The 12002-nt window shown below is 39.9% G+C and overlaps 1 pseudogene; it reads right to left on the bottom strand.

Moving 5' to 3' along the window:
- Positions 1-649: 649 nt before the first annotated feature.
- On the bottom strand, positions 650-2887 carry LOC112298072 (large ribosomal subunit protein eL18-like; annotated as a pseudogene).
- Positions 2888-12002: the final 9115 nt, after the last annotated feature.

Raw genomic sequence — 12002 nt, 5'->3', positions numbered from 1 at the left:
ATACCCTTGATGGCTGGGCAGTTTCACAAATGTTCTTAAAGTAAACACAAAGATTTGAACCTCTTGATTTTGTGGGGTTTTCTGGGTCAAGTGAATAGCAAACCATTTTCAGAGGTAACCTCTTACTGCTTATGGGAAGAGAATGCTCACTCATTTTAGATATCATATTCTGATACTAGTATTGAAACCAAATTTGTGACTTGTTTATATAATTGTTGCTGTTACAGTGAATAGATAGGATGGTGATTTATGCTTTTACAAGATCACTGATTACAGGGGTTCAGGGACGTCATCAATGACATGAAAGTGAGCACTTGGTCAGAGCCAAAGTTAACTGGCAGATTCTGATTGAGTTCTGAGGTTGAACTGAAATTTCAGGGTATGCATAATACTTTTGTTTATTACATAACATGTCCTATGACACTAGTATACTATGTACACTATAAACCATACACAAAAATAAAGTAATTAAATAAGATAAAAGTTCTAATATTTTCTTCCTGTATTCCAGTGAACATTCTCCTGCACATCTGGGGGTGTGTGGACCTCCCAATTGGGGATCACTGACCTATAAGATAAAGTTCAAGCTCCTTAACGTGATGCAATAGAGCTCCTCAAGAGCTGGTCCTGTTTGTTTTTGTTTTTGTTTTCAGCATCCAAAAGGCAGGATCTGAGGATAGTTTTTGTAGCCACAGGTGGCCCCTTGGCCTCTTGCACGCTGCAACTTCTGGCCCTTGGATTACCATAGGTAGGGCTTGATGTGGCTGTGAGGGGTTCGTGAGGCCTGCCTTTGTGCCTGTACACCTCTTGGCCCTTTCGAGGACCAGAAAGCAAGATGGTGCCACAGCTCTTGGGAGGTCCAGGGCCAGCTGGTCGAAGGTGAGAATCTTACCCTGGGCCTTACCCTAGGATGTGGCTCCCAGCACAGCTGCTCATGCGAAGTGCACACACCTTCAGTTTGGACACTTACTGCACATGCGCATTGTCAGTTGTAGTCCCTATAGCCACAGCAGTTTAATCCTCTCTGCCAGGAAGCTTCATCTGCCAGGTCGTCCGGGAAAGGGATGGAGGCGACCGGTTGTTGCGACTCATGAACAACCTCTTCAGCACCACTGGTTTTAAGGTTGGTTCTTCTGGTCAGAAACCTGTACAGCATGACTGACAGCCTTGGGTAGACATCTTGGCTCTCAGGCACCTTTGCGGAACCTTTCCTCTTTGTTGTGGCAGACCTTGACTCCCACAATGGTGCCTCTGGTCGCGGTTTTACCTGTCCGCTCTCCCTGTCTTCAGCAACATTGAATGGCTTGTAGTCTCCTGCACGTCCTGATATTTCTTGCCTCTGTGCCTTTGCTGAGGCTGTACCATGTGCCTAGCATGCTCTTTTCTTTCTTTGCTTGGCTACCTCCATTCATCCTTTCATTTCATCTCACACATCACATTCTCCAGGCAGTTCCTGAAAGTCCTTTTTTCCTCCTTTGAGGCTGTTAGGTATCCTCTTCCTGGCTGCCAAATTCCTAGTGTGTAGTTCTATTCTTACACTTACTAATTGTACTTTAATTGTCAGGGGTGACCCTGAACTGATTTAGCTTATGTTTCTGCCACCTTGGAGGATTGGGGCTGAAACAGAAATTAAGTTGGGATATAGAAAAGTAGAAAAAGTTGTATTTTCTGTACACTTGAGAATTTTCAGACTGACGTTTGAACTTACTAACCTTACGGACCCTGGCCTTTGTACAAGGAATTATACTTTACCTAGGGGTTAGGTTCAAAGGTAAAAAACATAAATTTGTCAGGTAGAGTGCTAGGAAATAGAAGGCACTGTTAAATGAAGATATTTCAAGAGCTTTTAATGCGGGCATGTCTAGGAAAAACTCACTGTTTTCCTTCCCTCTCACACATACCCAGTTTGTGGGTGCTTCTCCACTCTGACCAAACTCTCTGACACCAGCTGGACATCCTACAATCCAATCCAGTTTTGAAACTAACCGGAGTGAGCACAGACACCACAGGTTAAGGAATCAGATCCACAAGACCCCCACTTCAGATGCTAGTCAAAAGGAGTTAGTTCCTAGGATACCCACAACTTTCTGACTTGGCTACAAATTGGAGGTTCCCACATCCCCATACTCAGAGTCAATAATTTGCTAGAGCAGCTCCCAGAAGCCAGGAAAACAGTTTACTTGCTCCTGCTGATTTATTACAAAGGATATATTAAAGGGTACAAGTGAACAGCCAGATGAAGTGATACCCAGCGTGAGGTCTGGGAGGGTCCTGGGCACAGGAACTTCTGCCCCTAAGGAGCTAGGAGGCATTGCCCTCCTGGCATGTGGCTGTGTTCACCAATCCAGAACCCCATACTTCAGGGATTTTTATGGAGGCTTCGTCACATAGCCACAATGCGTTATTAATTCCACTTCCACCCCTTTCCTTTTTCCAGAGAATGGGGCTGGGGCTGAAAGTTCCAAGCTTCTAATCAAGGCTTGGTCTTTCTGGTGACCAGCCTCCATCTAGGAGCCCACCAAGAGTTGCTTCATTAGAATGAAAAACATTCTGATCCCCTAGGAAATTCCAAGGGATTTAGGAGCTCTGTGTCAGACCTGCAGAGAATTAGAAAGATCTTAGGAGTTCTGGATCAGGAATGGGTGGTGGTGGGCAGGTCAAAGACTAAATATTAGAACAAAAGATTTTCCTAGCAGCCCTATTTATAAGGGTTTTAAGAGGTCTCTGTCAGAAACTGAGGATAGAGACCAATACATATATTTTTTGTTAGTTTACAGAGATGACTTACAAAGGTGTCTACTGTGTATTGGTAAACCACAGGGACTGTGCAGTACCCAGGGCTTGTAATAGCAAGTTCTAGTTCTACTTCTGGACTTGCAGCGGCCATGGGAGGGAGTGGTCACAGGAGCCCAGGGACAGAGAAAGTCGTATAGACCAGGTCACTGACCAAAGCAGAGACCTTTGTGGTGACTCTACTGGGAAATAAACACCCTGACTTTTCTCTCCTGCCCCTCCATCTCCTACGAGTGCCCCCCACCTTTGGCTGAACCCAACTGGAATCCAGCAAGCAAAGCAGCCTGTTGATGTAGTCTCTGGCCCAGCACATGGTAGGGAGAGTGAAGAGAAGAAAAGGAGGGAGAACAGAAGACATCCAGCACAGCAGATGACCCAAAGTACCGTTGAAGTTCCCTAAAACCCACCTCCGCCCCTTCTCCACTGCGTCTTGAGGTTGCACATGTGAAACTTTTAAATAAGTGGCTTATCATAAGGTGATGGCAAATGCTAAAATCTTACTTTTATTCCTTTTTCTCTGAGACTCTCAGCCAATCAACCATGGCTATTCGGCTAAAGTGATGGGGAATTCTATAATGTAGAAGATTAGCAAAATATCAAATGCCTCAGGGGGCCAGGCAGGTGCTGAAAATCAAACCAAAAAAACCAAAATAAAAAAGCCATCAATGGATGCAGTTGCAGGCGGCAAGTGGGTGATCTCTGGCTCACTCTCCAAACGATTCTCCTTTGCATCAGCCTTTTGTTAATAGTGATGAGCAGCCACAGTGTGGGCTAATCATTTCTGGATACAGAGTGGCATTTATGGAAAGCAGTCTTTTCCATGTCCTTCAGAAAGACTGATCCCCCCAATAACCACGGGCAGAAGCTCGGAGCACTTCTGGAGGCCTACTCTGTACACTCTTCTAAGTGCTCTGCTTGATTTAGTACTTTTAATCCCTTCCAAGTCCCTACAAGATGAGGCATTGTTATGGTAGCCACTTGAAGGTGAGGCAGCTGGCACAGAGACTTGCTACTTCTGTTAAGCCGTGCATTACGGGCAGGCCTGGGTAGCTGGCGAGAGCCAGGGGATTCTTTAGTTAATTTTTGGAAAATTAATTTGAATCTAGCTTGGTTTAAAAAATGATTTGAGGTGTCTGGAACATTTTAACCTTTGAAATACACATTATAATCTTAAGGAAATGGAAAATCTGGAAAAAAATAGTTTACCTTTGCAGGAGTGGTATTTTGAGTGGCCACAATCGTAGCTGTGTTAACCTGCTTGGGCAGGAAATCATAGTAGCCTTCCCTTCACTTGTCTGGACACTTGCCTTGGTGTCTGGGAGCCTGTAGGTTTCCAGGTGCTATGTGTGCACTCTGCATTCTAGGCATATTCCGTTAGAACAAACAGTGGGGAGAGGCGAGTTTTGTGGAAACTTTTCCCTCTTTGGTTACCTTAACACACCACCTGCTGGTGTCTCTGTATTGGACAATTTACAAGTGTTCAAGCTCAAGAATGGTATTTAATCACATTCAAGATACATTGACATAAGACATTATTTGAAAACTTCTAACACTGTGCTGAATAAGAGTGTAAGAAAGGATATCTTGCCTTCTTCCTAGTGGGAAAGCATTCATTTTTTTTTAGCATGAACTAATATTAGCTGTAGGGTTTTTGTAGATACTCTTCATAAAGTTGAGGAAACTCCCTTCCATCCCTATTTTTATTATAAATGGGTGTTGAATTTTGTCACATGGTTTTCTGCACCAGTTAATATGATCATGTAATTTTTATTTTCCAGCTTGTTGAAATAATAGACTCCCATGAGTGTGTAGAAAATGAACAACCCTTGCACACCTGGAATAAATTCCACTTGGTCTTGGTGTATAATTCTTTTTGTACATTGCTGGATTGGATTGGTTTATATTTTGTTAAGGGTTTTTGCTTTTAAGTTCATGAGAGATTTTGGTCTGCAGTTTTCTTTTTGTGCTAGGTGTGGTTTTGGCATCAGGGTTGCACTAACCCCATAAAGTGAATTAGGACTTGTTCTTGTCCATTTTCTGTAAGAGACTGAGGAGAGTTGATGTTAACTCTTCTTTGTCTGAATGCTTTGGTAAAACCATCTGGGCCTGGAGATTCCTTTCTTTGTGAGTTATAAGATTATGGATTCAATTCTCTCCATCATTATAAGGCTATTCAAATGATGTATTTCATTGAGTGGGTTGTGGTAGCTTGTGTTTTTTCAAGACTTCATTCTTTTTATATATATTTAGGTGTATAAAGTTTAAAATAATTATCCTTTAGATGTCTGTAAAGGTCTGTAGTGATACTTTATTTCATTGTTTATTTTTTTAATTAACAGCTTTATTGAGGTATAATTTGTATACAAAACAGCACATATTTAATATATAAAATTTGATGAGTTTAGATTTATGCAGACACTCATGAAATATAACATACCTATCACCCCCAAAAGTTTCTCCATGCCCTCACCCCTCTTTTTTGGTGATAAGAACACTAAATATGAGATCTACCCTCTTAACCGATTTTTAAAGTGTACAATACAGTATTGTTAACTATAAGTGCTATGTTATACAGCAGATCTCTAGAGCTTATTCGTCTTGCATAACAAGCTTCTTACCCACTGAACAATTCCTCATTTTCCTTCCCTCTTAGCCCCTGGCAACCCTATGACACTCTCTTCTGCTATGAGTTTGACTATTTCAGATACTTCATATCCGTGGATTAGTGCACTATTTGTATCTGTCCTTCTGTAACTGATTCATTTCATTTAGCACAGTGTCCTCCAGATGCATCCATGTTGTTGCATATGGCAAGCTTTCCTTTTTTAAGGCTGAATAATATTCCATTATATGTACACACAACATTTTCTTTATCCGTTCATCTGTCAGTAGACATTTAGGTTGTTCCCATATCTTGGCTATTGTAAAAAAAATGCTGCAGGAACATGGAGGTGCAGGTAGCTCTTCGAGATTCTGATTTCAGTTCTTTTGGGTATATACCCAGAAGTGGGGTTGCTAGATCATATGATAGTTCTATTTTTCCTTTTTCCAGGAATCTCCATACTGTTTTCCATAGCAGCTGTACCATTTTACATTCTCACCACCAATGTACATGTGTTCCACTTTCTCCATATTCTTGCCAACACTTGCTCTCTTTCATTTTTAATGATAGCCATCCAAATGGGTATGAGGTGATATTTCATCGAGCCTTTCATTTGCATTTCCCTGATGATTAGTGATGTTGAGCACCTTTTCATGTTCCTGTTGGTCACTTGTATATCTTTGGAGAAAATGTCTCTTCAAGTCCTTTGCCTATTTTTTTAATTGAGTCCTTTGTTTGGGTATTGAGTTGTAGGAACTCCTTATGCATTTTGGATATTAATCTTTTATCAGAGATATATGACTTGAAAATAATTTCCATCATTCCATAGGTTGCCTTTTCATTCTCTTGATTGTATCCTTTCCTGTGCAGAAGCTTTTAATTTTGAGGTAGTTCCACTTGTCTATTTTTACTTTTGTTGTCTAAGTTTTTGGTGTCATATCCAAGAAATCATTTTCTAAGATCAACATCAAGGAGTTTTCCCCTATGTGTTCTTGTAGGAATTTTATAGATTCAGGTTTTGCATTTAATCAGTTTCATTCTTGATATTGGTAGTATGTGTCTTCTCTCTTATTTTTGTCATTCTTGCTAGAATATGATTTTTATTGATATTTTCAAAGAACCAACTCTTCATTTCATTGGTTTTCTCTATTGTTTTTCTGTTTTCAAATTCACTGATCTGTGCTCTTATCCATGTTGTTTCATTCCTTCTGCTTGCCTTGGGTTTATTTTGTTTTTGTTTTTCCAGGTTCTTGAGGTGGGAGCTTAGATCATTGATATGAGATTTTTCTCTTTTCTACTGTATGTATTTAGTGCTACAAAGTTCCCTCTCGACACTGCTATAACTGTGCTGCACAAATTTTGATACGTTGTATATTCCTTTTCTTTCAGTTCAGTGTATTTAAATTTTTTTCCTGGGTATAAATTTATGAAAATAGCTGAGCTGGGCGTTAAATCCAGGTGTGTTGGACTCCAAAGTCTGTATTCTTTCCTCTACAGAAGATAAGGCTGCCTCATAAAACAGCAAGAATTTCTTGAAGGCAACTTTTATAGATAAATAAAATAATTCCTTATCCTCCCTAGATCTCAACTGGTACATGTATTAGTCAGGGTTCTCTAGAGAAACAGAAACAATAGGAGATACATAGATATAGAAAGATGATAGATGGTAGAGAGTTTGTATATTGGAATTAGCTTATTCATTATGAAGGCTGAGAAATCCATGATCTGCTTTCTGAAGCCTGGAGAACCAGGAAAGACGGTGGTGTAATTCGTCCTAGTCCAAAGGCCCGAGAACCAATGGGTTCTTCTGTTCATACTTTTTATTCTTTATTATCTAGCTACCCACTCATTCCCCTATGAAAACAGAAAATATCCTTATTGTCTTGTGTCCACACAGGAAATCTCTACTTTCGGAGGTAGTTTTGCCAAAGTCTCAATCGTTCAGTAATATTTCAACGTCTACTCTGACCTTCCTGCTGCCAATAATTTTCCAGAGTCTTCAAATAGCTATCGTGTACATTCTGTCCAGATTTTATGACTATATGCAGTGGGAGGGACAGGATAAAGTGAGCTTACTCCATATCCCTCAGACTCACTTCCTCTGAGCTCAAGTGCTTGGGGCAGCAGCTTGAAAGGCACCGGGGACATATAGGGAGGAACTATATTGTCTGGCATCAGGATGAGAGCCAGGGTTGGGGGGACAGCTTTCTGCCAGACAAAAGTGCTGGCAGAGGCCATTGCTCCTTTTCTGAGATTCCCCAACCTGCCCCCCGCCCACCCAGGCCAGGATGCAGACGCCATCCAGGTCAATGCATTTATTGCCCTTGAGATGTTCTCTTGGACCGCTGGATTAGTTTAGAATTGTGTTGTTTACTTTCCATGTGGTTGGAGATTTTCCTGTTATCTTTTATTGATTTTTAGCTTGATTCCTTTGTGGTCAGATAACACACTCAGTATGATTTCAACTATTTTATATTTGTTGAGGTTTGTTTTATGGCTTAGGACATGGATGATCTTTGTGTGTTCTGTGGGCACTTGAATAGAATGTGCATTCTGTTGTCCGGTGGAGTGTTCTCTGCATATTGATTAGATCCTTGGGTGGTTGATGATGTTGTTGAATTTTCTATATCCTTGCTTATTTTCTGTCTAGTTGTTCTATCTACTGTTGATATGCCATTTTATTTTATGTTTAACATACTAAGTATGTTTTTCATTTCTGTTATAATTTCTCCTTTGACCAATGGATTGTTTATAAATGTTCTAAAATTTTCAAATGTTAGGAAACATGTTTTTTTTATTTTTTTGTAATTGAGTTTTAATTTAACTACATTGTGGGCAGAGATTGTGGTCTGTATTAAGGTACCTATTCTTTTGAATTTGTTGAGACTTGCTTTTTTATAGCCTAGTTCAGCAGTTCTCAAAAAGTGTAGTCTTCAGGTCCCTGGGGATTCCCAAGGGCCTTTCAGGAGATCTCTGAAGTTGAAACTATTTTCATAACGACAGTGGGACATTATTTGCCTTTTTACTGTTGCTATTTGCAGTGACGGTGGGTAAAACTGCTGATGCCCTTGCATGAATCCAGGCGGTGCAATCAAACTGTATTATTCATGTAAAGGTTGAGGGAGGGAGCAGTGGAGCAGTGAATCAAAGGAAAGAAAACACAGGGACTTTCCATCTGCAGCGATGGCCAAGGATGAGAAGGGTGTGAGGCGTGCTGGGATTGGCTAGCTGTAAGTTTCCAAATAACATTCCAGATAATGAAGCTCAGACTGGGGCCTGAGACAGTGTTAGTCTCTTAATAATTTAGGCAAGGAGGAGGGCGAGGAGAGGCAATTCATATACATCAACAAGAAAGAGAAATTTCTCAAGAAGATAGGTGCCCAACCATAGAATAGTCTGTCCCATGGGGTAGTGAATTCTCCATTGTAATTTTTGATTTGTTTAAAAATAAGTTGGATGACATTTTTCAGGGAAACTGAGGGGAGGGTTGAGCTGCCAGGTTTCTAAAATTCTAACAGAAAAATCTTAGAATTTGAGAGTATAGTATTTGACTACATCTCCCTCTAGTGGCCATTGTACAGAATTAACACAAATGAATTAAAAATATCATACCCCTAAAACTAGGGTTTGTGACTTTCAGAGTATCTAAATTCCGTTTTACAGTAAATTCTGCATGACATCCATATAGGCATATGGACATTTATTGTTTGAATTACATTGATGATATTTATAAATCTGAAGTGACTGCATTAGGAAGACACTATTGGGTAGTAGACTTCTATGCCAGGCACATAAGGTCTGGGGTGGAGCATAAGACGAATTAGATTCCTGCCCTCATGGGGCTGATAGTCTAGTGTAGGGAAACAGACCATGAGTAATTAGAAAAGAAGGAAGTTGCAGCCTCTAATTAGAGCTATACAGGAGATGAACAGAGTGTTGTGACAGAGACTAAGGAGGATGAACTACTTTGGATAGGGTGGTCAGGGAAGATAATTTGAAGATGCTATAGTTAAGATGGGAAGAGGCAGAGAAATATTCTGGGCAGGGAAGACAAAAAGTATAAAGGTCCAGTTATGGGAAAGAGTTTGGCCTGCTCTAGTTGCTAACAGAAGACCGGCACAACTAGAGCAAAATTAGCAGTGGCATAAAGCGTGAGTGGTGGTGAAGGAAATGTCAGGGGGCATGTCACACCAGCCCTGGCAGGCTGTGGGCAACCTCAAAAGCCATGGAAAGGTCACTAATGACAACTTTCATTCTATCTCAGCAACTTGCAGTTACTTTAAAAATTAATTTTGGTGAAGTCATCTATACCTTATACTTTGCTTCTAAACAAATGGAAGAAATATTTTAAAATGAGAATTTGACTTCATAATAACTGATTTGATCAGTTGGCTCATCACACCATAGATTTTCTTGGCATTAAACATTCTCTGTGGGCATTTGGTAGGGAATTAAAAGAGGATATTGAATTAGAACAATAGGTTCTCTGTTGAAAAACATTTTCACTTATATGGGATATTGTTCCTTTGAAGGAAGTGAGTTACACATTCAAGGATTGGCTTCCTCCTGGAGAGAGATTGGATAAAGCTCTTTCTTTTCATGAATATGACTTCCATATTTGAACTGCCTCATCCAAAAAGAAGACTTAACCAGAATTGGTCAAGCCCTAAAATACGATAGTTCTTCTGCAGTGTGAAAATGTGAAAAACTTAACATCACTTACACTTTGTCAAAAAGTTTCAGAAACAAGTTTCAAATTTAAAGCTCAATGTAGAGTAGTCAGCCTTTTTTGATCTACGTATCTTTCTTTAGAAGAAGCAGGGCGAGAAATGAGGAAGATGAATGCTACACAAAAGCAACACTGTAAAGTTTATAAGAGGAAAATATTCAGTGTGACTGTATGGTTGGCAGACAGCTTGTATACAGTCAGTGAGCCCACTGTGCTTTGCTATGTTAGACCGAGGAGCGTGCCTTGCCTACCTGTGCATCAGCACCCTGAGCACTAGGGAAGTAACAGTCTAACAGGATGATGGTAAATCGCACTTCATGAGATAATGCAACATATGTGCACATTAGTTTTCCAGTCAGAAAATACAATACTATACCCTGGTTCAAAACAGGCAGCTTTAAGAATGGCACTTGGCTAGAAGGAGGGAGTACAGAGGGAAAGAAGAGGCGTAAATGGATTGACTGTGTCATCAAAGGTGATGTGGCACAAGGAAAAGAATATCAGAGTTGTCTACTACCACCACCCCCCAAAATACTCTCCCTATAGGGGAGTGAGAGCAATAGTTAACTAGGGATCTTCAAATTTAACCAGGATTAAGGATTTTTATTGTAAGTTATGATTTATAAGCATAAGCATAGCTTGGAGTGTCTGAATCCTCTCTATTATATCTTTGTGAGTACTGCCACATGATTTTTAATGCCCAAGCATACATCTTTATATATAATCAAGATGGTGCTAAGTGATGAAATATAACTACTCTAATATCTATAGGATTATTTTATTATTTTTCATAAAGGGTACGATTAATACTAAAAGTAAAATTTGCATCTTTTCACTAACAACTAGCAACGTGCAGTTGGTTACTCATCAGCTCATGCCCGCAAGTATTCCTGGGATACATCATGGCTGAACTGACCTAATGGAAGTAAGGTGTCTGCATGCCGCTTGCCCTGTATGAGTACTTCTGTATTACTTCTGTATGTGCTCTACTCTGTGATGCCAAGACTCCGTCAGCCACTCAGAAGTTCTGTGCATCATATTGTTCACATGCTGAACTTAGGTGATGAGTTGATGGATACCACATCGAAAGCCTCTAGATTCAGTCAACAGGTTGGGTTGTTATCAGCTGTGCCTATAAAATAGGTCAAGTTGAAAATAAACGCTGAAATGCTGGCTAAGGAGCAGACAGAGTTTCAAGGAAAAAATGTCAGTTTTTCTGACATTTCTGACAAAGCACTCTTTCTGCCTAGAGTGCTCTGCACATGCCACTTTACCTGGTGTTTAGTTTCTCAACTTAAATATCATCTCCTCAAAAGGATGAATTAAGGAACAATATCCATTTAAAAGACAAGCAGAGCCCTGGCCAGGGAGCTCAGTTGGTTAGAGTGTCACCCTGCTATTCCAAGGTTGCAGGCTTGATCTCTGGTCAGGGCACATATAAGAAGCAACTAACGGATGCATAAGTAAGTGGAACAACAAATTAATGTTTTTCTGTCTCCATCTGTCACTCTAACATCAATAAATAAAGTAAAAAACAAGCAGAAACAAAAACATTTCTATAAAGAGAAATCAATAGCTGGACAAACTCTAGATGAGAAAGAATTAGAGAATTAGTAAGTTGGGAAATAATGGTGAGAAATTCATTCAGCACCCAATGTAAAGAAAAATATAAACAATCAGTTAAAGATGTGAAGGATACATTTTGGAGGCTTTAGGCATATCTAATAAGAGTTCTAGAATAAAAGAAAGGAGGAAATTATGAACCAGCAATATTTGATGAGATAATAATTTAAAAATTTCTAAAAGTAAAGAAAGATGTAGATGATTAAACTGCATTCCAAATACCAAACAGTGTATATGTGAATAAATCCACATAGT

This window comes from Desmodus rotundus, chromosome 5 (assembly GCF_022682495.2).
Source record: "Desmodus rotundus isolate HL8 chromosome 5, HLdesRot8A.1, whole genome shotgun sequence".
NCBI classification, from domain to species: Eukaryota; Metazoa; Chordata; class Mammalia; order Chiroptera; family Phyllostomidae; genus Desmodus; species Desmodus rotundus.
This window is presented reverse-complemented; position numbering and strand designations above follow the sequence as displayed.